Raw genomic sequence first — 25,129 nt, 5'->3', positions numbered from 1 at the left:
AAATGTAAAAGACTAGTTTTATTTTATAGAAGTTTTAATACTCCTATCAGTGTGTGTAGTTTTTCTTCCTGTACACCTACAGTCACCCCTCGTGGATGCACTGTGCTGTGACTAACAATGTTTATCAGGCTGTGTCCATAACACCAAGAGGGACATTCCCATGAGTCAACAAAATATAACTTTTTAGTGAGAATGGGATAAGCGTCTCCCCAACTCCTTGATATAATGGAGCTAAATTTGCTTAAACAGAAACTAAAGACATTTAGTTAAATTCCTGTATAAAGTAAAGACATAAAGTACCACTGACTAAGCTACTACAGGAAGTATGACACAATGCCCAGACACAGAAGACTGTTATTGTGAGAATCTTACACTGATGTCAAGAGAAATGTGGGTTACATAATTGGTCCTGAGATGTTATCACAGGAAAACTCTCACAGAAGCGCTGTGGCCAAGGTGTGACGTTCCCACCAATCAAGATCCGTATCGGTTTATATATCATATGTAACACACATACTAAACTTGTGACCAGTGGGTGTAATATTCTCAGTGGCCACTTCAGAGGTCCATCTGTACACCTGCTTGTTAGCGCAAATATCTAATCAGCCAGTTATATGGCAGCAACTGAATGCATAAAAGCATGCAGAAAGGCCAAGAGGTTTAGTTGTTGTTCAGACCAAAGACAGAATGAAGAAATGTCACCTTTAACCGTGGGATGAATGTTGGTGCCAGATGGGATGGCTTAAGTATCTCAGAAACTGCTGATCTCCTGGGATTTTCACACACAACAGTCTCTAGAAATTACAGGGAATGGGGCGCAAAACAAATACATCCAGTCAGCGGCAGTTCTGTGAGTAAAAACACCTTCTTAATGAGAGAGGTCAGAGAAGAATGGCCAGACCGCAGGGGCGCATGCAGGGGGGGTTTCTGGTTCTCCAGAAACCCCTCCGCGAAGAACAGTGTCCCTACATAGCGGCACTGTACTATACAGCAGCCGTGGCGCTGTCAAAGAAGCCTCCACGGCGGTGCTGTATTGTAGTGCCGCGGACGCTTCTTTCACAGCGCCACGGCTGCTGTTCAGTGCAGTGCCGCAGAAATGGAGCTGCTACACATTCGTGGCCGCTTGCTCAGCAGCTCTCTATATGTTTTTTTTGGGGGGGAACCCCCCCTTAGAAATCCTGCGTGCGCCCCTGGATCGGTTGAAACTGACATGACGGTGACAGTAACTCAGCTAACCATGCTTTACAATAGTGGTATGCAGAAGAGCATCTCTGAACACACAGCACATTCAACCTTGAAGTGGATGGGCTACTGCAACATAAGACCACACCGGGTTCTACTCCTGTCAGCTAAGAACAGGAGACTGCAGCTACAGTGGGCACAGGTCACTAAAACTGGATGGTTGAAGATTGTAAAAACTATGCCTGGTCTGATGTATCTTGATTCCTGCAGTGACATGCAGTTGTAGTGTCAGAAAATGGTGTAAACAACAGGAATCCATGGATCCATCCTGCCTTGTGATAATGGCTGGTGGTGGCGGCGGTGTATTGGTGTGGGGAATGTATTCTTGGCACACATGAGGCCCTCCAATGTCAGTTGAGTGTCATTTAAATCCAACAGCCTACCTGTGTTTTTTCGCTGACCATGTGCATCCCTTTATCACCACTGTCTACCCATCTTATAATGACTACAGCAGCACAACTTGTCATGCCAAAAAGCACACATCATTATAAGCTGGTTCCACAAAGATGCCCTTAATAAGGTGCGCACTGAGTATGTGCATATATATATATATATAGATATATATATATATAAAAAATAAATAAATATATATATATATATATATATATATATACATACACATGATGCACATGTAATGGGGCAGTTGGTTGGCATCCCAAAAGTATGGATTCTACAGGCCCGATGGTATGGTAGAGAGGTGAAGGTCCCCCCAGTAGTGTTGGAATGAAACAAGGAACAAAGAGCTAAAACTGCATAAACTTGCGGGTTTATTCTCTTTGCTTGTGGCATAAGGCTTTACCACAGCAGAAGATAAGTAGCGGTAGTGTAGAAAAATAGTAGCACTATACCATCAACTTGTAATATTATTCAACATGTCACAAAATAAATACAATTTTAGAAATCCTGGTTCAACAATATGCAAACATAAATTTACACAACACATAGGTCACTGAATTTATATTTCCCACTTTTAACTTAGGCACTGTGCATCAGTGAAATGGATTTCACTGGATAGATACTTTAGGAGACAATAGGTTGCTACAAGTTAATTAGACCATTACACCAAATGCTGCAGCAGCAGATAATATAGACCAATCAATCACAATACTTTTAGTGCAATTATACTAGGGATGAGCGCGCTCGGATTTCTGAAATCCGAGCCCACCCGAACGTTGCGGATCCGAGTCGGATCCGAGACAGATCCGGGTATTGGCGCCAAATTCAAAAGTGAAACTGAGGCTCTGACTCATAATCCCGTTGTCGGATCTCGCGATACTCGGATCCTATAAATTCCCTGCTAGTCGCCGCCATCTTCACTCGGGCATTGATCAGGGTAGAGGGAGGGTGTGTTAGGTGGTCCTCTGTGCTGTTTAGTTCTGTGCTGTTTAGTTCTGTGCTGTTTAGTTCTGTGCTGTTTAGTTCTGTGCTGTTTAGTTCTGTGCTGTTTAGTGCTGTGCTGTGCTGTGCTGTTTAGTGCTGTGCTGTGCTGTGCTGTGCTGTGCTGTGCTGTGTTCTGCAGTATCAGTCCAGTGGTGCTGTGTGCTGTGCTCTGTCCTTCTGAGGTCAGTGGTGCTGCTGGGTCCTGTGCTGTGTCCTGTTCAGTCCAGTGGTGCTGTGTCCTGTGCTCTGTGCTTCTAAGGGCATAGTTATTTCCCCACTATTCCCAAGTTTCTAAAAAATAAAAAAAAAGTAAAAAATAATAAAAAATTTTAAAAAAAAAAAATATATAATAATTATAACCAAATTTGCAAAACCAATCCAGCATTATAAGTCCATTGGTACTGCAATATTACCAAGTTCACACATTCTGCAGTATCAGTCCAGTGGTGCTGTGTCCTGTGCTCTGTCCTGCTGAGTTCCGTAGTGCTGCTGGGTCCTGTGCCGTGTCCTGTTCAGTCCAGTGGTGCTGTGTCCTGTGCTCTGTGCTTCTAAGGGCATAGTTATTTCCCCACTATTCCCAAGTTTTTAAAAAATAAAAAAAAAGTAAAAAATAATAAAAAATTTAAAAAAAAAAAAATATATAATAATTATAACCAAATTTGCAAAACCAATCCAGCATTATAAGTCCATTGGTACTGCAATATTACCAAGTTCACACATTCTGCAGTATCAGTCCAGTGGTGCTGTGTCCTGTGCTCTGTCCTGCTGAGTTCCGTAGTGCTGCTGGGTCCTGTGCCGTGTCCTGTTCAGTCCAGTGGTGCTGTGTCCTGTGCTCTGTGCTTCTAAGGGCATAGTTATTTCCCCACTATTCCCAAGTTTTTTAAAAATAAAAAAAAAGTAAAAAAAAAAAAAAAATAAAAAAAAAAAAAATATATAATAATTATAACCAAATTTGCAAAACCAATCCAGCAGTATAAGTCCATTGGTACTGCAATATTAGCAAGTTCACACATTCTGCAGTATCTTGTGCTACATATAATGGAGACCAAAAATTTGGAGGATAAAGTAGGGAAAGATCAAGACCCACTTCCTCCTAATGCTGAAGCTGCTGCCACTAGTCATGACATAGACGATGAAATGCCATCAACGTCGTCTTCCAAGCCCGATGCCCAATCTCGTAGTACCGGGCATGTAAAATCCAAAAAGCCCAAGTTAAGAAAAAGTAGCAAAAAGAGAAACTTAAAATCATCTGAGGAGAAACGTAAAGTTGCCAATATGCCATTTACGACACGGAGTGGCAAGTAACGGCTTAGGCCCTGGCCCGTGTTCATGACTAGTGGTTCAGCTTCACCCACGGATCTTAGCCCTCCTCCTCCTCCCCCCCCCTACAAAAAATTGAAGAGAGTTATGCTGTCAGCAACAAAACAGCAAACAACTCTGCCTTCTAAAGAGAAATGATCACAAATCCCCAAGGCGAGTCCAAGGGTGTTGGTGGTTGTCAAGCCTGACCTTCCCATCACTGTACGGGAAGAGGTGGCTCGGGAGGAGGCTATTGATGATGTAGCTGGCGCTGTGGAGGAACTTGATGATGAGGATGGTGATGTGGTTATTGTAAATGAGGCACCAGGGGGGGAAACAGCTGATGTCCATGGGATGAAAAAGCCCATCGTCATGCCTGGTCAGAAGACCAAAAAATGCACCTCTTCGGTCTGGAGTTATTTTTATCCAAATCCAGACAACCAATGTATGGCAATATGTAGCTTATGTAAAGCTCAAATAAGCAGGGGTAAGGATCTTGCCCACCTAGGAACATCCTCCCTTATACGTCACCTGAATAACCTTCATAGTTCAGTGGTTAGTTCAGGAACTGGGGCTAGGACCCTCATCGGTACAGGGACACCTAAATCCCGTGGTCCAGTTGGATACACACCAGCAACACCCTCCTCGTCAACTTCCTCCACAATCTCCATCAGATTCAGTCCTGCAGCCCAAGTCACCAGCCAGACTGAGTCCTCCTCAATACGGGATTCATCCGAGGAATCCTGCAGCGGTACGCCTACTACTGCCACTGCTGCTGTTGCTGCTGTTAGTCGGTCATCTTCCCAGAGGGGAAGTCGTAAGACCGCTAAGTCTTTCACCAAACAATTGACCGTCCAACAGTCGTTTGCCATGACCACCAAATACGATAGTAGTCACCCTATTGCAAAGCGTATAACTGCGGCTGTAACTGCAATGTTGGTGTTAGACGTGCGCCCGGTGTCCGCCATCAGTGGAGTGGGATTTAGAGGGTTGATGGAGGTATTGTGTCCCCGGTACCAAATCCCCTCGAGATTCCACTTCACTAGGCAGGCGATACCAAAAATGTACAGAGAAGTACGATCAAGTGTCCTCAGTGCTCTTAAAAATGCGGTTGTACCCACTGTCCACTTAACCACGGACATGTGGACAAGTGGTTCTGGGCAAACGAAGGACTATATGACTGTGACAGCCCACTGGGTAGATGCATCCCCTTCCGCAGCAACAGCAACAGCTGCATCAGTAGCAGCATCTACAAAATGGCTGCTCATGCAAAGGCAGGCAACATTGTGCATTACAGGCTTTAATAAGAGGCACAACGCTGACAACATATTAGAGAAAATGAGGGAAATTATCTCCCAGTGGCTTACCCCACTTAGACTCTCATGGGGATTTGTGGTGTCAGACAATGCCAGTAACATTGTGCGGGCATTAAATATGGGCAATTTCCAGCACGTCCCATGTTTTGCCCACACCATTAATTTGGTGGTGCAGCATTACCTCAAGAGTGACAGGGGTGTGCAGGAGATGCTTGCGGTGGCCCGCAAAATTGCTGGACACTTTCGGCATTCAGCCAGTGCCTACCGCAGACTAGAGGCACATCAAAAAAGCTTGAACCTGCCCTGCCATCACCTCAAACAAGAGGTTGTGACGCGCTGGAACTCCACCCTCTATATGCTGCAGAGGATGGAGGAGCAGCAAAAGGCCATTCAGGCCTACACAGCCACCTACGACATAGGCAAAGGAGTGGGGATGCGCCTGAGTCAAGCGCAGTGGAGACTGATTTCCGTGTTGTGCAAGGTTCTGCAGCCATTTGAACTTGCCACACGAGAAGTCAGTTCCGACACTGCCAGCTTGAGTCAGGTCATTCCCCTGATCAGGCTGTTGCAGAAGCAGCTGGAGAAAGTGAGGGAGGAGCTGGTAAGCCATTGCGATTACAGCAAGCATGTAGCTCTTGTGGATGTAGCCCTTCGTACGCTTTGCCAGGATCCGAGGGTGGTCACTCTTTTAAAGTCAGAGGAATACATTCTGGCCACCGTGCTCGATCCTCGGTTTAAAGCGTATGTTGTGTCTCTGTTTCCGGCGGACACAAATCTACAGCGGTGCAAAGACCTGCTGGTCAGGAGATTGTCCTCTGAAGAGGACCGTGACATGCCAACAGCTCCACCCTCATTTTCTTCCACATCTATGGCTGCGAGGAAAAAGCTCAGTTTTCCCAAAAGAGGCACTGGCGGGGATGCTGATAACATCTGGTCCGGACTGAAGGACCTGCCAACCATTGCAGACATGTCTACTCTCGCTGCATTGGATGCTGTCACAATTGAAAAAATTGTGGAGGATTACTTTGCTGACACCATCCAAGTAGACATGTCAGACAGTCCATATTGTTACTGGCAGGAAAAAAAGGCAGTTTGGAAGCCCCTGTACAAACTGGCTCTATTTTACCTGAGTTGTCCCCCCTCCAGTGTGTACTCGGAAAGAGTTTTTAGTGCAGCGGGGAACCTGGTCAGTGAGCGGCGAAGGAGGTTGCTTCCTCACAACGTTGAAAAAATGATGTTTATAAAAATGAATAATCAATTCCTCAATGAAGTACAGCACTGCCCTCCAGATACTACAGAGGGACCTGTGGTTGTGGAGTCCAGCGGGGACGAATTGATAATGTGTGATGAGGAGGAAGTACACACTGTAGGGGGAGAGGAATCAGAGGTTGAGGATGAGGACGACATCTTGCCTCAGTAGAGCCTGTTTAGTCTGTACAGGGAGAGATGAATAGCTTTTTTGGTGTGGGGGCCCAAACAAACCAATCATTTCAGTCAAAGTTGTTTGGTAGGCCCTGTCGCTGAAATGATTGGTTTGTTAAAGTGTGCATGTCCTATTTCAACAACAGACCTCTCAACTGCAGCTCATCCCTCCTCTGCGGGGATAATGTCTCCTGTGCTCTGACACGTCACTCTGTGTACTCTCAGCCTCAGGATCTGACACTACAGCTACCATGCCTCTTGTAGCAGCCCTCACTCCAGGGCCTCTTCCATGTGCAGTGTCCCCCTCTCTCTTGGGTTCACTATAGTGGCATGGAGTTCTCCCCCTCATCCAGGGCACACATTCCTTGCCCTGGCTCAGTCACCACGCTCAGACTTCCAGGCAATGCTGGGGGAGTCTGGGAGCTTCCACCCCAGGTCCCCAGCTACAACTCTCCTCTCCTGTGTCTTCTCTCTCTTTCTGACACTTTAAAGATCGTGCCTTTAAATGAAAAAGTCAGTCTTCATTGCACGACTATGTGCAAGTGCAACAGGGAAATTTTTTTGGGTTTACAAAGTCAAACAATAACACTACGACCCTGTCTGTCTGGGGTCTGTCAATGACGAATTGTCTGGAGCATGTTTGGAGGAGGTATTGTGGCCCCGGTATCAAATTGGGTACCGGGGCCACCCCACTATGCAGTCCAGATACTTGTTTGGTGGAATTCCGACACATGGAGGGTTTTTTAATTATATTGTGGCCTCGGTACCAAATTGTGTACCGGGGCCACCACACTACGCAGTCAAGATACTTGTTTGGTGGAATTCAGACCAGTTGAGGGTTTTATTATTATATTGTGTGGACCACTCTATCTATACCACACTACAACTCTATACCACTCTATTTCCTACTTTAATTCTATTTAATTCTATTTCCTACTTTAATTCTATTACTAATTAATTAACATAAAGAGGAACAAAAAAAACCAATTTTACCAAAAGTATAATATGACTTAGACTTACAAACACTACACTTGAAAGATCGTGCCTTTAAATGAAAAAGTAAGTCTTCATTGCACGACTATGTGCAACAGGGACAGTTTTTTTCTTTACAAAGTCAACTAATAACACTTGGACCCTGTCTGTCTTTAACATACTTGATGGGATCTCAATGACGAATTGTCTGTAGCATGTTTGGAGGAGGTATTGTGGCCCCGGTATCAAGTTGGGTACCGGGGCCACCCCACTACGCAGTCCAGATACTTGTTTGGTGGAATTCTGACACGTGGAGGGTGTATTTATTTTATTGTGGCCCCGGTATCAAATTGGGTACCGGGGCCACCCCACTACGCAGTCCAGATACTTGTTTGGTGGAATTCTGACACGTGGAGGGTGTATTTATTTTATTGTGGCCCCGGTATCAAATTGGGTACCGGGGCCACCCCACTACGCAGTCCAGATACTTGTTTGGTAGAATTCTGACACGTGGAGGGTTTTTTAATTATATTGTGGCCTCGGTACCAAATTGTGTACCGGGGCCACCACACTACGCAGTCAAGATAGATAGATGCGTATCATAGATAAAGTACATTCAGTGGTGTGGGGCAAATTGAAAAATATTCAAAATGCACTGACATTATCAAAAACAAGAGGTTGTCACACGCTAAAACTCCAACATGTATATGATGGAGAGGATGGAGGAGCAGCCGTATGTGTAGTGTAATGCAGACCTGTTGAAGGTTTTTTATATATTTTATTGTGGTGCCCAGTGCCCACTCCTCTAGGCAGTCCAGGTACATTTATTGGTGCGATTCATAAAAGTTCAGGGTTTTTAATATATTGTGGTGACCCACTCCTCTACGCAGTCCAGGTACATTTATTGGTGCGAATCAAACAAGTTGATGGTTTTCTTATTATATATATTGTGGTGACCCACTCCTCTACGCAGTCCAGGTACATTTATTGGTGCGAATCAAACAAGTTGATGGTTTTCTTATTATATATATTGTGGTGACCCACTCCTCTACGCAGTCCAGGTACATTTATTGGTGCGATTCATAAAAGTTCAGGGTTTTTAATATATTGTGGTGACCCACTCCTCTACGCAGTCCAGGTACATTTATTGGTGCGAATCAAACAAGTTGGTGGTTTTCTTATTATATATATTGTGGTGACCCACTCCTCTACGCAGTCCAGGTACATTTATTGGTGCGATTCATAAAAGTTCAGGGTTTTTAATATATTGTGGTGACCCACTCCTCTACGCAGTCCAGGTACAATTATTGGTGCGAATCATAAAAGTTCAGGGTTTTTAAGATATTGTGGTGACCCACTCCTCTACGCAGTCCAGGTACAATTATTGGTGCGAATCATAAAAGTTCAGGGTTTTTAAGATATTGTGGTGACCCACTCCTCTACGCAGTCCAGGTACAATTATTGGTGCGAATCATAAAAGTTCAGGGTTTTTAAGATATTGTGGTGACCCACTCCTCTACGCAGTCCAGGTACAATTATTGGTGCGAATCATAAAAGTTCAGGGTTTTTAATATATTGTGGTGACCCACTCCTCTACGCAGTCCAGGTACAATTATTGGTGCGAATCATAAAAGTTCAGGGTTTTTAATATATTGTGGTGACCCACTCCTCTACGCAGTCCAGGTACAATTATTGGTGCGAATCATAAAAGTTCAGGGTTTTTAATATATTGTGGTGACCCACTCCTCTACGCAGTCCAGGTACAATTATTGGTGCGAATCATAAAAGTTCAGGGTTTTTAAGATATTGTGGTGACCCACTCCTCTACGCAGTCCAGGTACAATTATTGGTGCGAATCATAAAAGTTCAGGGTTTTTAATATATATTGTGGTGACCCACTCCTCTACGCAGTCCAGAAAGATACCTTTTTGCAACGTTTTGGACTAATAACTATATTGTGAGGTGTTCAGAATACACTGTAAATTAGTGGAAATGCTTGTTATTGAATGTTATTGAGGTTAATAATAGCCTAGGAGTGAAAATAAGCCCAAAAACTTGATTTTTAAACTTTTAATGTTTTTTTCAAAAAAAATCCGAATCCAATACCTTAAATCCGAACCGAGACCTTTCGCCAAGTGTTTTGCGAGACAAATCCGAACCTCAAAAATAACGAAAATCCGGATCCAAAACACAAAACACGAGACCTCAAAAGTCGCCGGTGCACATCCCTAAATTATACAGATCAACAGATCATACTTACCACACAAAAAATCAGTAGAGATGCAACAAGTAGTAATCCAGCTGGTTCAGATTAGATGCTTTCTAGTTCACTTTATTACAGAACCTAAAGGGATAGATTATAATCCACAGGTTTAAGCGAAGTGTCAGTTGACACATGAAGCTTGTTTACGTGTACAAGTTGAAATCAGTAGTCACCTTCATGCATACATGACTCCTGAGCTTTGCAAACAACAGTAATTTTGCACAATAAACAATTTCCAGTGTAAAGGACAGTGTGCACTTAGCGAACCGTCTAATAGACTAAGAAACTCTCTCCCAGCAACTGTAGGTTAAACAACATGCAATTCTCTCATCAGCATTCATTTTAGGCAGTTTCAGCCAGCTTGCAGATAACTTTAAATACAGCAGATTTGGCTGGAACAAACTCTTCCTTTAGCCAGTGCTATAACACCTTTCAATAGCAATATTACAGTCCCGGTCAGAGGTTTTAATAACACACTTTGATGTCTCACTTAAATAACTTGAACATAGCAAAGCAAAAGAAACTTATCTGTCTTCATAAGAGTCCTAATAAAATATTTGGGTAATCCGCGCAATCTCTCCAATTGCAGCCCTTCAAATCACAGTGCTCAATCCCCTCAATGTGCCTATACAACATATAATCTAAACAAAATTGGAATTAAATGTCCATATATTCTCAGTCTTTGATAAATTTCATATCCTTGGTGTGTTCACTCCTCTTTATCCAGTGTGCTCCTCTGTATTCACTCATCAGATGGATATGTAAAACAAATATAAAACAAACATAGTGCAACCTGTTTTTGCCATGTAATTATAAAGGGATAGCACTATCCTTTTAAACCCGTGTGTAGATATAATTAAGAGAACACCTAGTGCAAAAGAAGTATTCCTAAAACCCCTTAAGGGTATGCACTTACTCGAACAAATAATAATTACAGCAGAAAAAACAAAACAGGCATCATTGTTCCTTATAGCCAACAGCCACACACATCGCATCTCTCACTAGCCAGTCTGTTTTTGGCCCCTCCCATTTTTTCCTAAGAAGATTTTTCCTGAGACCTTCTAGTACATTCTCCTCACTCTCTCTCTCTCTCTCTCTCTCTCTCTCTCTCTCTCTTTATATATATATATATATATATATATATATATATATATATATATATATATATACATAGAGAGAGGGAGAGAGAGATAGAGAGAAAAGAATGTACCAGAAGGCTTCAGGAGCATCTTGGGGGGAAAGGGGACTGGCTAGTGAGAGAAGTGATGTGTGACTGCTGGCTGAGCTAATGCTGGAGGATATTACTACGAATATATATATATATATATATATATATATATATCTATCTATATATATCTATATATATATATATATATGCTGTCCATCTGGTCTTTCTTTCCCGCCTCCCTACATAAAGCACTAAACCAATCTTCTGCCCTCTACATCTTCAGTTTCATTTCCCTCAACATTCACGCCCACCCTATTCGTTCTGCCAATTATCGTCACCTCTCCTCCTCACTTATCACCTATTCCCATTACTGCTTCTAAGACTTCTTTCTTGTACTTTCCTTTTGGACTTTCTCTACCAATCAGGATCTCTACCTCTCTCCAGGGCTTCATGCAGACTCCTTACACCCATTTCTTCATCTTCATCAGCTCTCCTCCTAACTTACTCCTACTCCCCCTATCTCACCCTCTCTGTATCACCAATATTTGTCTGAACCTGCCTTTAGATTTTAAGCTCTCATGTGAAGGGCTCTCTTCCCTTGTGTCTTGACTTCTCAATTATCGTAACCACCTGCATACCAGTGCCTTCCCTCCTTTCTTCAATCAGGGACTCGGATCCTGTTTACTTACTGGGAACAGGTTCATCTTGTAGGTTTACTCCCTTTTATTTATCCCGCTGCCCATGTTTCATGTTTTAAAGAAAGTTTATCCCCTCCCTGCTCCTCAGTGCTGGTTATAACTATTCCTTGCCTATATTGTTGTGCCTTGCCTATATTGTTATTGTGTTATTGTTCTTGTTATTGTACTGGTTTTTGCCTTTATCCTGTTTTGCCATGTAATGTCTTACTGTATATTCCCTGTAGGGCACTGCAAACCGATTGTGGCGCCTTATAAATTAAATATAAGCATAAATAATCCTGCTATGATAGCATATTTGAAAAAATCATTTAGTAAGAATAAAACGTCCCTGATTTTTTTAAAGGAAGGTCTCAGAAGTTCTCCTTTCTGTTGTTATTTAAAGATGAACTGTCATATTTTTACTTTTGCATTCACCTTCCACCATCTAACTGGCAGAATGGTTCTGCGCCATAAATTCAGAATGTTGAATAATGTGTAGACAGTTTAACCAGTTAGGGAAGATGATAGCTCTTTTTGCTTATTATTGGCTGAGCAGGAGTACTAAGCCATGAGAACTTGGAAATCACCGTCCTTAACCTTGAAAAAATGTACATGTCACAGTGTACAAGTGTATATTGCCTACACTTCAAGCAAGCTGATTTCAAATAAGCACCCACTTGGCACATGCTACCATTAGCTTACTGTTCATATCTCAACAACCACTCATCCTACGCTACAATAACATCACTTTCCCTGCCTCGGCAGCTCACACTAGCAAAGGAAGGTGAAGTCATTGTATTATAGGTTGAGAAGCAGACGATGGAGAAAGGCCGGTGATGTCACACAGGAATTCGCCTTATGTGACATCAGCTATCATCATCATCACCATTTATTTATATAGCGCCACTGATTCCGCAGCGCTGTACAGAGAACTTATTCACAGCAGTCCCTGCCCCATTGGGGCTTACAGTCTAAATTCCGTAACACACACACAGACAGACAGACAGACAGAGACTAGGGTCAATTTTGATATCAGCCAATTAACCTACTATTATGTTTTTGGAGTGTGGGAGGAAACCGGAGCACCCGGAGGAAACCCAATGCAAACACGGGGAGAACATACAAACTCCACACAGATAAGGCCATGGTCGGGAATTAAACTCATGACCCCAGCGCAGTGAGGCAGAAGTGCTAACCACTTAGCCACCATGCTGCCCATATACCAAGCATCTTAGAAGAAAAATAGAAACATTGGGCCTGATTCAGTAAGGAAAGTAAGACAAAAAAAGGAGTACGTTTTCTCCTGGGCAAACCATGCTACAATGCAAAGGGTGCAAATTAGTTTATTATTTTGCACATACCGTAAGTTAAATACTGGCTGTTTTTTTCATGCAGCACACAAATACTTGATAGCTTTATTTGTTCACTAACATTTAAAGTTGATCTAGGACATACCCTACCCCAACTATAAATCTGACCCCACATTGTAAATTTACCTCCCCCTCCAATGCAACATGGTTTTGCCAAGATGCAAAGTTACTCCTTTTTTATTTGCTTTGCTCTCCTTAATAAATCAGGCCCATTCTACTGAGTGAAAGTGCTGGTTGTAAAGTGTTGGACTTGTGAAGTGATGAGACACTTTTAAAATAAACAATTAGCTGAGCGCTCATTGACTAAGATGTTATATCTATTAATGTAGGATAATGTCCATGCAACCATGAATTATAAATGACACAATTTAATGACATAAACAATATACAAAGGTTGTCAGAATTCCCAAAAAGGGTTAAAAACACAATCAAAGCACACATTAACAGCAACCGTTAGGTCTAGATTGGGGATTTGTGGAGTTACATGAAGGACATTAAAAAGGATAAAAACAATACATTTCAAAGATAAACAATATGTTGTGTCCGTAAAAACAGAGAGAGAGAGCCTCCAGAATGTCTCATGGAAGAGACTAATTAAGTCATACCAATAATTAGTCCAAAATGGGTCAATAAAAAACTATGCAGACCGGCCCGTTATTTTCCAAGTGCAGGACAAGGGTCTAGAGTATGTCCTCCTCAGTGAGTGTCCAAAAGATATATAATGTAAAAATATAAAACGATGATCCGTATTGTGGAAATCAGAGAGAGTATACTTGCTGTTTAGTCTCTTTGAGGTCTAGCCGCGCGGCGGGGAGGATAATCAACCTCCTCGTGGTATATGTTGCAGGGGTGCAGACTAAACGTCTGTTTAGAATGCCATGGTAGGTGTCGCTAGTAATGACGTCGAAAGGGGGCGTGTCCCAACGCGTTTCGTCCTGTCCGGACTTTCTCAAGGGTTTGGTGTATGATAGTGGTGAGCTGGTTTATAAAGAATATGAATGGAAGTGATTGGTTGTCCGGAATGTCAAGCGCACTAATGATGTGATGATTTCAACTGGAGGCTCATATTGTAAATACAAAGGTTTGCGGACACCACGCATGGGTCTGATCTAGTAGAAACCACATATTATTAAAACAAAAAATATATAGCTCGCACATTAAAACATCCTATTTAAGATGGTATATACATGTATATATAAATGGAATAGTGGAAGGATTCCTATGAATGGATCCACGTTTAATACAATGGATATAACATGATCATGATACATACAATAAGAATAAGTCTGCAGATGCATATATTTAATATTAGGGAGGAAGTCATATAATCACACCTAATTGACATGCAAGTTAAAAAATATAGATGACATGATGTGTAGTGTATCTCATGATTTTACATTGAATAGATAAACAACACTGCAGTCAATCCAAAAAATGGACTGCATACCTTTATATAAATAAAATTAAAGGGGATATTGATAAATCAGAAGTAACCAGCTGGATTTATGAATCATAGCCAACTGTATGGAAAGAATAATGACAGTTAGGTAAAAATTATATAAATAACCAACTAATTGGAGGATTTTATATTAATATTTAGGCAATACAGATGTGACAGATTGGTATCGGTATGTTGATTTCCTTGGTTGGTCGCACAGGGGCAGAACACACATCCCAGTTAGGGATACAATACCTACAGTACCAGGTATTCGCAGGTAGTCCCCTATCCTGCTACTTACCTGGCCCTCTCTGCTTCGCTTCCAAGGTCGAATGAGGTTGGGCATAGCCAGAGAGGTATGACTGTAGGTACACCATACTCACCTTCTAGGGTTGTCTGTCCGTGGCGCCAACCAGTCCAGCGGAATATGTAAACATGGCCATACTCCAAGCATGTCTATTGCGCTATATAGATAAGTCAAACTCCATGTTTAGGCCCATTGGTGCTAAAGTTTTAAGATGATATATGGCCCTGGTTTCCTCTTTATTAAGTTGTTGTATATGATTGCCCCCCCTCCAATTATTCTTGACTTTTTTGATCCCTATGAATTCTATTCCATCATAAGAGCAGTGGTGTATGTCTTTAAAGTGTTTAGAAACGTGATGGTTTTCAAAACCGATGTTGATATTTCTGAGATGTTCCCTTATTCGTTCCTTCAGCATTCTGATGGTTCTACCCACGTACTGTTTACCACATTTACAATGTAATAGGTAAACCACATTTTTAGTGGTGCAAGTGATAAATTCATGAATTTTAAATGTATTCCCATTGACTGTAGATCGATATTCAGTAATCGGTTTTGTGCTCCTACATTTAAGCTTGGTGCAATTAGCACATTGCTTAATAGATATAACATCTTAGTCAATGAGCGCTCAGCTAATTGTTTATTTTAGTACTGTTTCTGGAGGGAGGGATACCCTCAGCTGGTGCAGCTCTTGTCTAAACATTATAGAGAGCGCGATCCTTCCTAGTTATAGTGTGTGCCCTATCCACCAGGATCTGCAGCACTCTTATTTTAAAATATAATATTATTTTACTAAGACCACCACCATGTTTAGTGATCCTTTAGGACTTAGGAAAAATAGAGTAGATTTATCTCAATCCTTACTATTACCCACAATTCAACAACCCAACACTGGCAACATTAGAGGCACCAATCACTGCCTCCAATTGCTCAAATTTGATAAACTTCTGCAAAAAGAAATGCGATTATGGTGGGATATTTTCTACATGGAGCAGTATAGACATGACAAACTCACACCTAGAGGTCTTAAAATTAAGAAGCCAGCATCATGCTACAAGGACAACATAGGTTTTATGAATGAATGGCAGGCTATCTTAGATTCCTGCTCATATAGACTAATGGAGTTACTTATTGATCAGCATAAGAAACATCTTAAACAGGTAGAATCAGAAATTACCTCTATTGATTTGGAACTTGACCCCCTAAAAAAAGACAATGTATATCTCAATCTTATTGGACTTATGAAAACAAGATTAGAGAAAAAAGAAACAGACATCATTAATGTCAAAAAATCTAAATATGCCCGAGATATATTGCCTAAATATTAATATAAAATCCTCCAATTAGTTGGTTATTTATTATTTATTTATTTATTTATTATTATATAATTTTTACCTAACTGTCATTATTCTTTCCATACAGTTGGCTATGATTCATAAATCCAGCTGGTTACTTCTGATTTATCAATATCCCCTTTAATTTTATTTATATAAAGGTATGCAGTCCATTTTTTGGATTGACTGCAGTGTTGTTTATCTATTCAATGTAAAATCATGAGATACACTACACATCATGTCATCTATATTTTTTAACTTGCATGTCAATTAGGTGTGATTATATGACTTCCTCCCTAATATTAAATATATGCATCTGCAGACTTATTCTTATTGTATGTATCATGATCATGTTATATCCATTGTATTAAACGTGGATCCATTCATAGGAATCCTTCCACTATTCCATTTATATATACATGTATATACCATCTTAAATAGGATGTTTTAATGTGCGAGCTATATATTTTTTGTTTTAATAATATGTGGTTTCTACTAGATCAGACCCATGCGTGGTGTCCGCAAACCTTTGTATTTACAATATGAGCCTCCAGTTGAAATCATCACATCATTAGTGCGCTTGACATTCCGGACAACCAATCACTTCCATTCATATTCTTTATAAACCAGCTCACCACTATCATACACCAAACCCTTGAGAAAGTCCGGACAGGACGAAACGCGTTGGGACACGCCCCCTTTCGACGTCATTACTAGCGACACCTACCATGGCATTCTAAACAGACGTTTAGTCTGCACCCCTGCAACATATACCACGAGGAGGTTGATTATCCTCCCCGCCGCGCGGCTAGACCTCAAAGAGACTAAACAGCAAGTATACTCTCTCTGATTTCCACAATACGGATCATCGTTTTATATTTTTACATTATATATCTTTTGGACACTCACTGAGGAGGACATACTCTAGACCCTTGCCCTGCACTTGGAAAATAACGGGCCCGGTCTGCATAGTTTTTTATTGACCCATTTTGGACTAATTATTGGTATGACTTAATTAGTCTCTTCCATGAGACATTCTGGAGGCTCTCTCTCTCTGTTTTTACGGACACAACATATTGTTTATCTTTGAAATGTATTGTTTTTATCCTTTTTAATGTCCTTCATGTAACTCCACAAATCCCCAATCTAGACCTAACGGTTGCTGTTAATATGTGCTGTGATTGTGTTTTTAACCCTTTTTGGGAATTCTGACAACCTTTGTATATTGTTTATGTCATTAAATTGTGTCATTTATAATTCATGGTTGCATGGACATTATCCTACATTAATAGATATAACATCTTAGTCAATGAGCGCTCAGCTAATTGTTTATTTTAGTACTGTTTCTGGAGGGAGGGATACCCTCAGCTGGTGCAGCTCTTGTCTAAACATTATAGAGAGCGCGATCCTTCCTAGTTATGATGAGACACTTTTGCACAGCTCTTCAGATTTTTCAATTTATTTTTTTTATTTGCCTTCCAGTTTTCAGAGGCATCTCCCGAGAATTTGTGGCTTCACTGCAGGTGTATAGAAAATATCTAAAAAAATCCCCAATATGGTACTCAATTCATATTGTCTGTATCATGAGCTTGATGGAAATGGAGGCTATCTGTTGGCTTTAGAGCAACTGTACAGGAAGGCGTGGAGTTTAACCACCCCTGGTTTTCACCAGGAACCCCCAAAAGAGAGTTTGGACTTGGCCACAAGAGATGCGCAGGTCGCGGTTCTCCAAGATAGTCACCAACAAGAGGGGTGAACAGTGGATAGTCAGTAAGGCCGAGGTCAAAACCAGAGAAGTAACGCGGTATCAAATCAGGAGACAAGAGAATGGTCAGGAAAGCCGAGGTAATGCCAGAGGAAGTATGTAACACCAAATCGGAATTCAAAGGGTGGTGAAACAATGCAAAGTCAAGCCAGGAACATAGGGATGCATCTAGCAGGTAACAGGAAAGCTGGAGTAGAGGTGTAAACCTAATACTCTGGCACCCTTAAGGTGCTAGAGACAGATTTAAATAAAGGCAGGAAACCTCCCACTGCTGCTGGGGAAAACAGGAGAAGCTCCTAATTGGACACTCCTGGTGGTCAGCGATGTCACTGACCCCCGACAATGGAGGAGAGCGTCCCCGCCGCTAGGCAACGGGAATGCAGCCGGCACACATGCAAGCTGCAAAGAGCCGCCCGGGAACAGCTTTGCCCCGTTGCTATGCAATGGGACGCTTACGGGAAGAAAGAGGCAGGCGGCCATACCTAGCAGCAGCAGAACTCTGCGGACAGAGCCTGCAGTCAGCAGGTGTATCACAGTATTGTCTAAACAATTTGCATTAAGACAAATATCCAGTGAAAGGACTCATACAAACACAGCATACTAACATATTTTTCCAAAAAAAGCTATTGTGTGTTTGTGCTCTAATTTCCAGTGCTTTTGCACTTTTACTTAGATACGAAAGAGGAACTTTTTTTATTTATAGAAGTTAACATTCCTCTTTCAGACTACATCCCCTGTAAAGTTCCTCTCAATTGCTGACTGTTTTGTGAACTCTGACCATAGCGAAGCACCTTTAACATTTAACCTGTTACATGAAGTTGAAATCCTAAGTGGTTGCTTTTTATTTTTTTATTTTTGGTTTTAAAACATAAAATAAACTAAAAGGAGTGCAGCAATTTTTTTCAGATCAACCCTGCCACCACCATCATGCCGCCAGCTGGCACGAAGCAAGATTTTCATGCCAGGGTGCACCACAGTTCTCAAGACTCTCACCCCCGATACCAAAGAGAATGTGTTTTAGAATTGTTATTTACCTTTTCTGAACTTTAAGGTTTGGGCACCAATGGTAATTTCCCAGTCCAGCTGTCGGAGGACAGGATAAGTTACTTTAGTTCCTATTTCCTGTTGCCTTCCTGCTGATGTGTCCTGAGATAGGGGAGGTGCTTCCCGTGTCTTTGCCTGGGTTCTGGTACTGGCCCGAGTCTGTGTAACCAGCTTATTGCACGAGTTCCAATATCTGGTACGGGTGCTGGTACAGTCCCGGAGGTATGATGGGCCACTTGGTGCGCAGGCTTGTGGTGAAGTACGGGTGTGCTGGTACAGCCCCGGTGGTATGTTGGGCCACTTGGTGCGAGGGCCGTGGTATGGTAAGGGTGTGCTGGTACAGCCCCGGTGGTATGTTGGGCCACTTGGTGCGAGGGCCGTGGTATGGTAAGGGTGTGCTGATACAGCCCCGGAGGTATAATGGGCCACTGGGTGCGCGGTGCGCGGGTTCATGGTGCACTTTACCAAACTTGTGATAAGCAAGGCTGGTAAAGCGCACATTGATGGTAGTGAGGCATTGGGAATCCATTCTCTTCGAAGCGTTGGCTTAGGTTCGGTACAAGTACATCCCCTTTGGGGTGGCCTGTGGTGCATTACGATTAGCCCAGAAGTGTTTGGGTTCCGGGATGCCTGGGGATTATTGTCCCAGTTTAAGGCTAAACTACATGGGTGAAAATGGTTTATAAATACTGATATCCCGAGGGTGGGTTACCTGTGATGGGACATCCAGATTGGTATTGATCAGTTGCCGATGCTGCGTACAATGTTCTCCCTCTACCATATCAGTGAGCGGTTAATTAAATAAATGAGTTAATTTGCCAACGAGTCTTTGTGGTGTCTTTATTACATAGCACAAGTGTTAAGGTTAAGATTAAAGGTTTATAGTTGTGTTATCAACCGTTAAGCATTTTATGCAGAAGTTTCTGAGTAAAGCAGTATTTTAGTAGAAGAACATAACATTTTAAATTAATAAAGGAGGTGACCCCTAACTGGTAGTAGTTTTTAACAGTTTTTCTCATTCCACCATGTGGATTTTTCAGAGTATCCGTCAACACTCCAAACGCTGTAGATTGTTTGGGATTTTTTTGGGTGCGGGAGGGCAGAGGGGTGTTCTCAAAGGCTGTGAAGCAGGCACACACATGGAAATGTACTTGGAGGACAAGGTGGAGCACTTGTGCACTGAAGGGGGCATCAAGAGCCAACAGATTTTGCAGTCTGTAAATGAGCCTCAGTGATGTTATGTGCTCAGACAGGCAGCTAGGAATGCTCCCCTGTGGTCACTCCACCTCTCTAAATTAATATCTAATAAATTAACATACTTCTTAATGCGTATGAAAAGGAAGTGGTGTAAACAATGGTGGAAGACTGAGCTTTTTTTGTTTTGTTTTTAACATAGACACACAGAAGAATGTGTTATCTGGATTGAAATTATATATATATATATATATATATATATATATATTTATACATGGTCAAAGAGGAAATTTAGAAGTGGGGGCATGAAAAATGCAAGTAAATGGAATTTGATAGTTTTTCAATGAAGGCAGAAGGAAAAGTGACGGTGTGGAATACCACTGCCTACACCCCGGCTTCAATCACTGTATGTATCACCTCTACAGGTTCCAATATCAACTTCTACAAAGGACATAGCCATGTCTATCATTCCTCCTGTGTGAGTTCTGTTTGGAAACAGTGATCTGATCTGAGTACAGGGAGAGAACCGTAGAATTTGTTTTCTCTACTAAAGCAACAAACTGAAATACAGGGGTACTATGATTGCATGACAAATGGGCTAATAACGGTCTAATGTCTTGGAGTTGATTTCCATTGCTGGAAGTGCTTTCCTTCCTTTGTTTCTTTCCCCTGGGTAATGTATTTTGCCAGAACAGCCCTATCCCTCTTCCCTATCTTTAAGCAACACTTAACAATTAATTTCTACTTCTATGCCAGAGCATTCCCTTTGACGTCCCTACAGGTTTCAATATCAACTTCTACAAAGGACATAGCTATGTCTATCATCCGTGTGAGTTATGTTTAGAAACACTGATCTGATCTGAGTAAAGGGACAGAACCGTAGCATTAGTTTTCTCCACTATAGCAACAAACTGAAATAAAGGGGCACTAAGAATATATGACAAATATATGACAAATGGGTTAATAATTGTCTAATGTCTGATTTCCATTGCTGGAAGTGTTTTCCCTCCTTTGTATCTTTCCTATGGGTAATGTATTATGCCAGAACGGCCTTATCCCTCTTCCCAACACTTAAGAATTAATTTCTACCAGAGCATTCCCATTCATCTGTTGCCCATTCTACCCCTTTCATTGCATGTGGATTGGCTTCATGGTGTGGTGTGGATCCACAAAGTTTCTTATGATTGGTTGTATCTCCTCAAAATAGTGTTATGCTCTTGTTCTTTTTACAACTGAATATTGTATGGTGATACAATGCTCTGTGGAGTGCTATGAGATCACATACAGCCCCTGTGATCAGGACCGTCTCTTCCATTGGGCACGATGGGCAGGTGCCCGGGGGCCCTGCAGGCAATGGGGGCAATTTTTATTTTTTTTTTTTTTTTTAAAAAATACTCACCATGCAGTCACATCAGCGCTGATCCGGCTCCCTCCCTGGCCCCCTCTTCCGTGCAGTGAATGCTGAGCGTGATGTCATGCCCAGCATTCACTGCAACCACAGCACGGAAGAGGGCAGAAGAGACTCAGCGGCGCGGAAAAAAGAAGAGGATCGGACTTAAGGTAAGTTAAGGGGGCCCCTATATATATATATATATATATATATATATATATATATATATATATATATATATATATATAGATATATGTAAAAAAAAAGTGTTTATTTATATAATCACGTTTTTTTTTTACATACATATATTTTTTTTTACACACACACACACACTATTTATATATATATATATATATATATAATATTATTTTTTTTAGCGGCCCGGTACACTGCATTGCCCGGGGGCCCATAAAGTTGTTAAGGTGGCCCTGCCTGTGATGTCATGAGTTAGGTGTTAAAGTGAACTCCTTGACCTGCACACACTGGTGGCAGCTGTTTTAGAAGCTGAACCTATATTCACGGAAATGCAGCCTATCAATTCCCTAGGAACAACTGAGAACTCGAGGCACAGAGCTCGGTGCTGCATTCAGCGTTTCAGGTGAGGTAAATTGCAGGGTGCAGAGGGCCTGAATTGTTTTCAGGGTGCTGTGCTTGAGGCCAGTAAGGACAAAGAGCATTATTATTATCTTTTATTTATAAGGTGCCAAAAAGGCTTCTGCAGTGCAGTACATAGGAGTTGGAATATACAACAAAATAACAGAAATACATACAGATCAGAACAATAGGTACAGAAAACCAGAATAGTAAATGAATAGCTGCAATTAACAGAACAAATTGCATGACATACAAAAACAATTCAGCATAAGGCAAAACAGGGTTAGCGAGGAGGACGGACAGTGGGCAGACATGAGACAGAGGGTACAGACATATTGGGTAGAGGACCCTGCATGTGAGAGCTTACATTCTAAAGGGAGGGGGTAAGGAGAGACAAAAGAAGCAAATGGGAACAATAGATATAGTGGGTTCACTATGGTGCAGATGTCTGCAAGGTTCTGAGGACAGGATGTATAGAGGCCTAGATTGGGCCATTATGTTGCAGGGGTCTAGGTGGTACAGAGTCTTGGATGGTCCAGATCAGGGCTGCCATCAGAAACTGTGGGGCCCAGTACTAATTAATCCCCCTCCCCATACATGTGCCCCCCTCCCTCTTCCCCATACATGAGCCCACCATCCAACATCAGAGTACGTTGCCTCTATCCCTCATCACAGTACATGCCTCTCACCACTCCCTCATCACAGTAATTGTTCCCCTCACCCAATGTAAATGTCCCCCCCAAACACAATAAATGTCCCCCTCTCCCCTCCATCACAGCAAATGTCCCCCTGTCCCCTCCCTCCAAAGTAAATGCTCCTCTCTCTCCTCCCCCCTCCCCCAAAAGTAAATGTATCCCCCCCAATCACAGTAAATATACCCCTCCGCTCCTCCCAAAGTGAATGTTCCCCTCTCCCCCCACCATCACAGTTAATGTGCCCCTCTTGCCCCCACCCAATCAGTGTTAATGTGCCCCTCTCCCCCACCCTCCAATCACAGTTAATGTGCCCCCCCAATCACAGTTAATGTGCACCCCCCCCCCCCCAATCAGTTAATGTGCCCCTCTCCCCTCCCTGCAATCAGGCCCCCTAGTCTGTCCGGGCCCCTCACATCTGTACTGGCCGCACCCCCCTGATGACGGCCCTACTCCAGATGGTGCAGAGGCTTATTTGGGCAAGGTCCTGGATGGTGCAGGAGCCTAGGAGGTGCAGGAGCCATGATGGTGACTGGGTCTTGCAGGTCTAGAAGCCGGATGGGGGCAGTGCATACCTCACAACCATCCTGATTTAGGTGGGACAGCTCTGCGGTGTCCTGCCGATGGGAAATTTTTGTGGTATGTCTCATTCACTGCCACTCTGCGTGGCACAGCAATGGTGAACAGGTGCAGCATGCACTGGTGCGCACGACAATGAAGGTGTTTGGAGGGGAGGAGTATATGGGGTAGCCTAGCTCTTCAGAAGCACTAGGCATACCCCTGGGTGTGGCCATGCCCCCATCGTGCCATTTACCATAATGTGGCCAAACCCCCTATCCTGATGCCGGATTCCCAAATGTTGGCAGGTATGGCAATTTAATCAAAGTGGTAAAACAACAGCAAGGCAATATCTTGGCACAGCCATGGGATGTAGAACAGTAGAATGACAAAGACAATGCCGTACAATAATGGTAGAGTTCAGAGCAGTAAATACAAAGGTGAAGATAAAATAGTGTGTGAGGGCGGGTGGGGGGGGGAGTAGTGACGGGAGCAGGGCTGCCAAGAAGAATTCAGGGCCCAGGTACAACAAATTCATGGGGCCCCCCTCATAGTGAAGTAAGCCCCAAAATTTTTTTGCGCCGCCTTACGGCGGCGCAAAAAAAATTGGGTGTGTGGTCATATATTCAGTGGCGTGGCTAGCCAAATGGCGGTGCAACAATTTTGGGAGGTGTGGTCATGCATTTGGGGGCATGGCAAATGTGCCATTGGGGCGTGGCTAACATAAAAACCACTAGGCTCTCAATTCGCCGGAGCGTCACATATGTTCAAGCATTCCTGACTTTCAGGACATCTACCACCACAGTGTAGTATACAAACAATGCAGTGTGTACACAAACAGTTCAGTCTTGGCCTGCACCTTACATTGGGCACAACATTCACCAAAAATTGGTATTGTCCCTACTAGAATCACAACATTTCACACACTGTGATGCTCTCTCCTACCTGTTCTTCTCACTTTCTCCACCTGTGGCTGCTGCTTTCTTTAGTTGTGGCTTGTCCGGATCCAGGAATGTTGAAGGACCTATTTTGAAAAAAAAATGGCTACATTTAGAAAATTACAGCCAGCCATAGCGTTAAATCAATAGCACCCACGATTAATAATTAGGCCTTCCTCCAGCCCCAACATTAAAATAATACTATTCACATTTAATAAATAAACCTATTTCCCTTCCTGCAAACAGCCCCAGCAATACCTATTTCCCGTAACCATCACTGCCATTAAATAATTCATAGTCACATTTAATAAATAGACCTCATTCTCCCTAAACTCACCCCAAGATTCAATAGCCCCCAAACCACCCCATCTTAAATTAATAGTCCCTACTATTACATTGCCTCACCATCACCCTACAAACAAAATAGCGCCCATTAATTAGCTGCCACCTACCTCACACACACTACATTGCAACAAGCCCCCTGTGCCATTACACACACAATACTGTGCCCCTTCATCACAACTACACTGTACCCCCTTATGCTCACACTGCGACCTCCATGGTGCTTTTCCCCCTTCTTTTTTACTTTGTGCCTCTCTCCCACTTTTTTTATTCCTCTGTGGCTCTCTCCTTTTTTTCCTCCTCTGTTCCTCTCTCCCCAATTTTTTTTTATTCCTCTGTGGCTCTCTCCTTTTTTTCCTCCTCTGTTCCTCTCTCCCCAATTTTTTTTTATTCCCCTGTGGCTCTCTCCTTTTATTCCTCCTCTGTT

At 42.5% G+C, this 25,129-nt stretch overlaps 1 pseudogene; it reads right to left on the bottom strand.

The window, feature by feature from the left end:
• Positions 1–14,799: 14,799 nt before the first annotated feature.
• On the bottom strand, positions 14,800–14,917 carry LOC142155015 (5S ribosomal RNA; annotated as a pseudogene).
• Between the last annotated feature and the right edge of the window lie 10,212 nt (positions 14,918–25,129).

This window comes from Mixophyes fleayi, chromosome 4 (assembly GCF_038048845.1).
Source record: "Mixophyes fleayi isolate aMixFle1 chromosome 4, aMixFle1.hap1, whole genome shotgun sequence".
Taxonomy (NCBI): Eukaryota; Metazoa; Chordata; class Amphibia; order Anura; family Limnodynastidae; genus Mixophyes; species Mixophyes fleayi.
The sequence above is the reverse complement of the archived record's forward strand: the minus strand, read 5'-3'. Positions and strand labels throughout refer to the sequence as shown.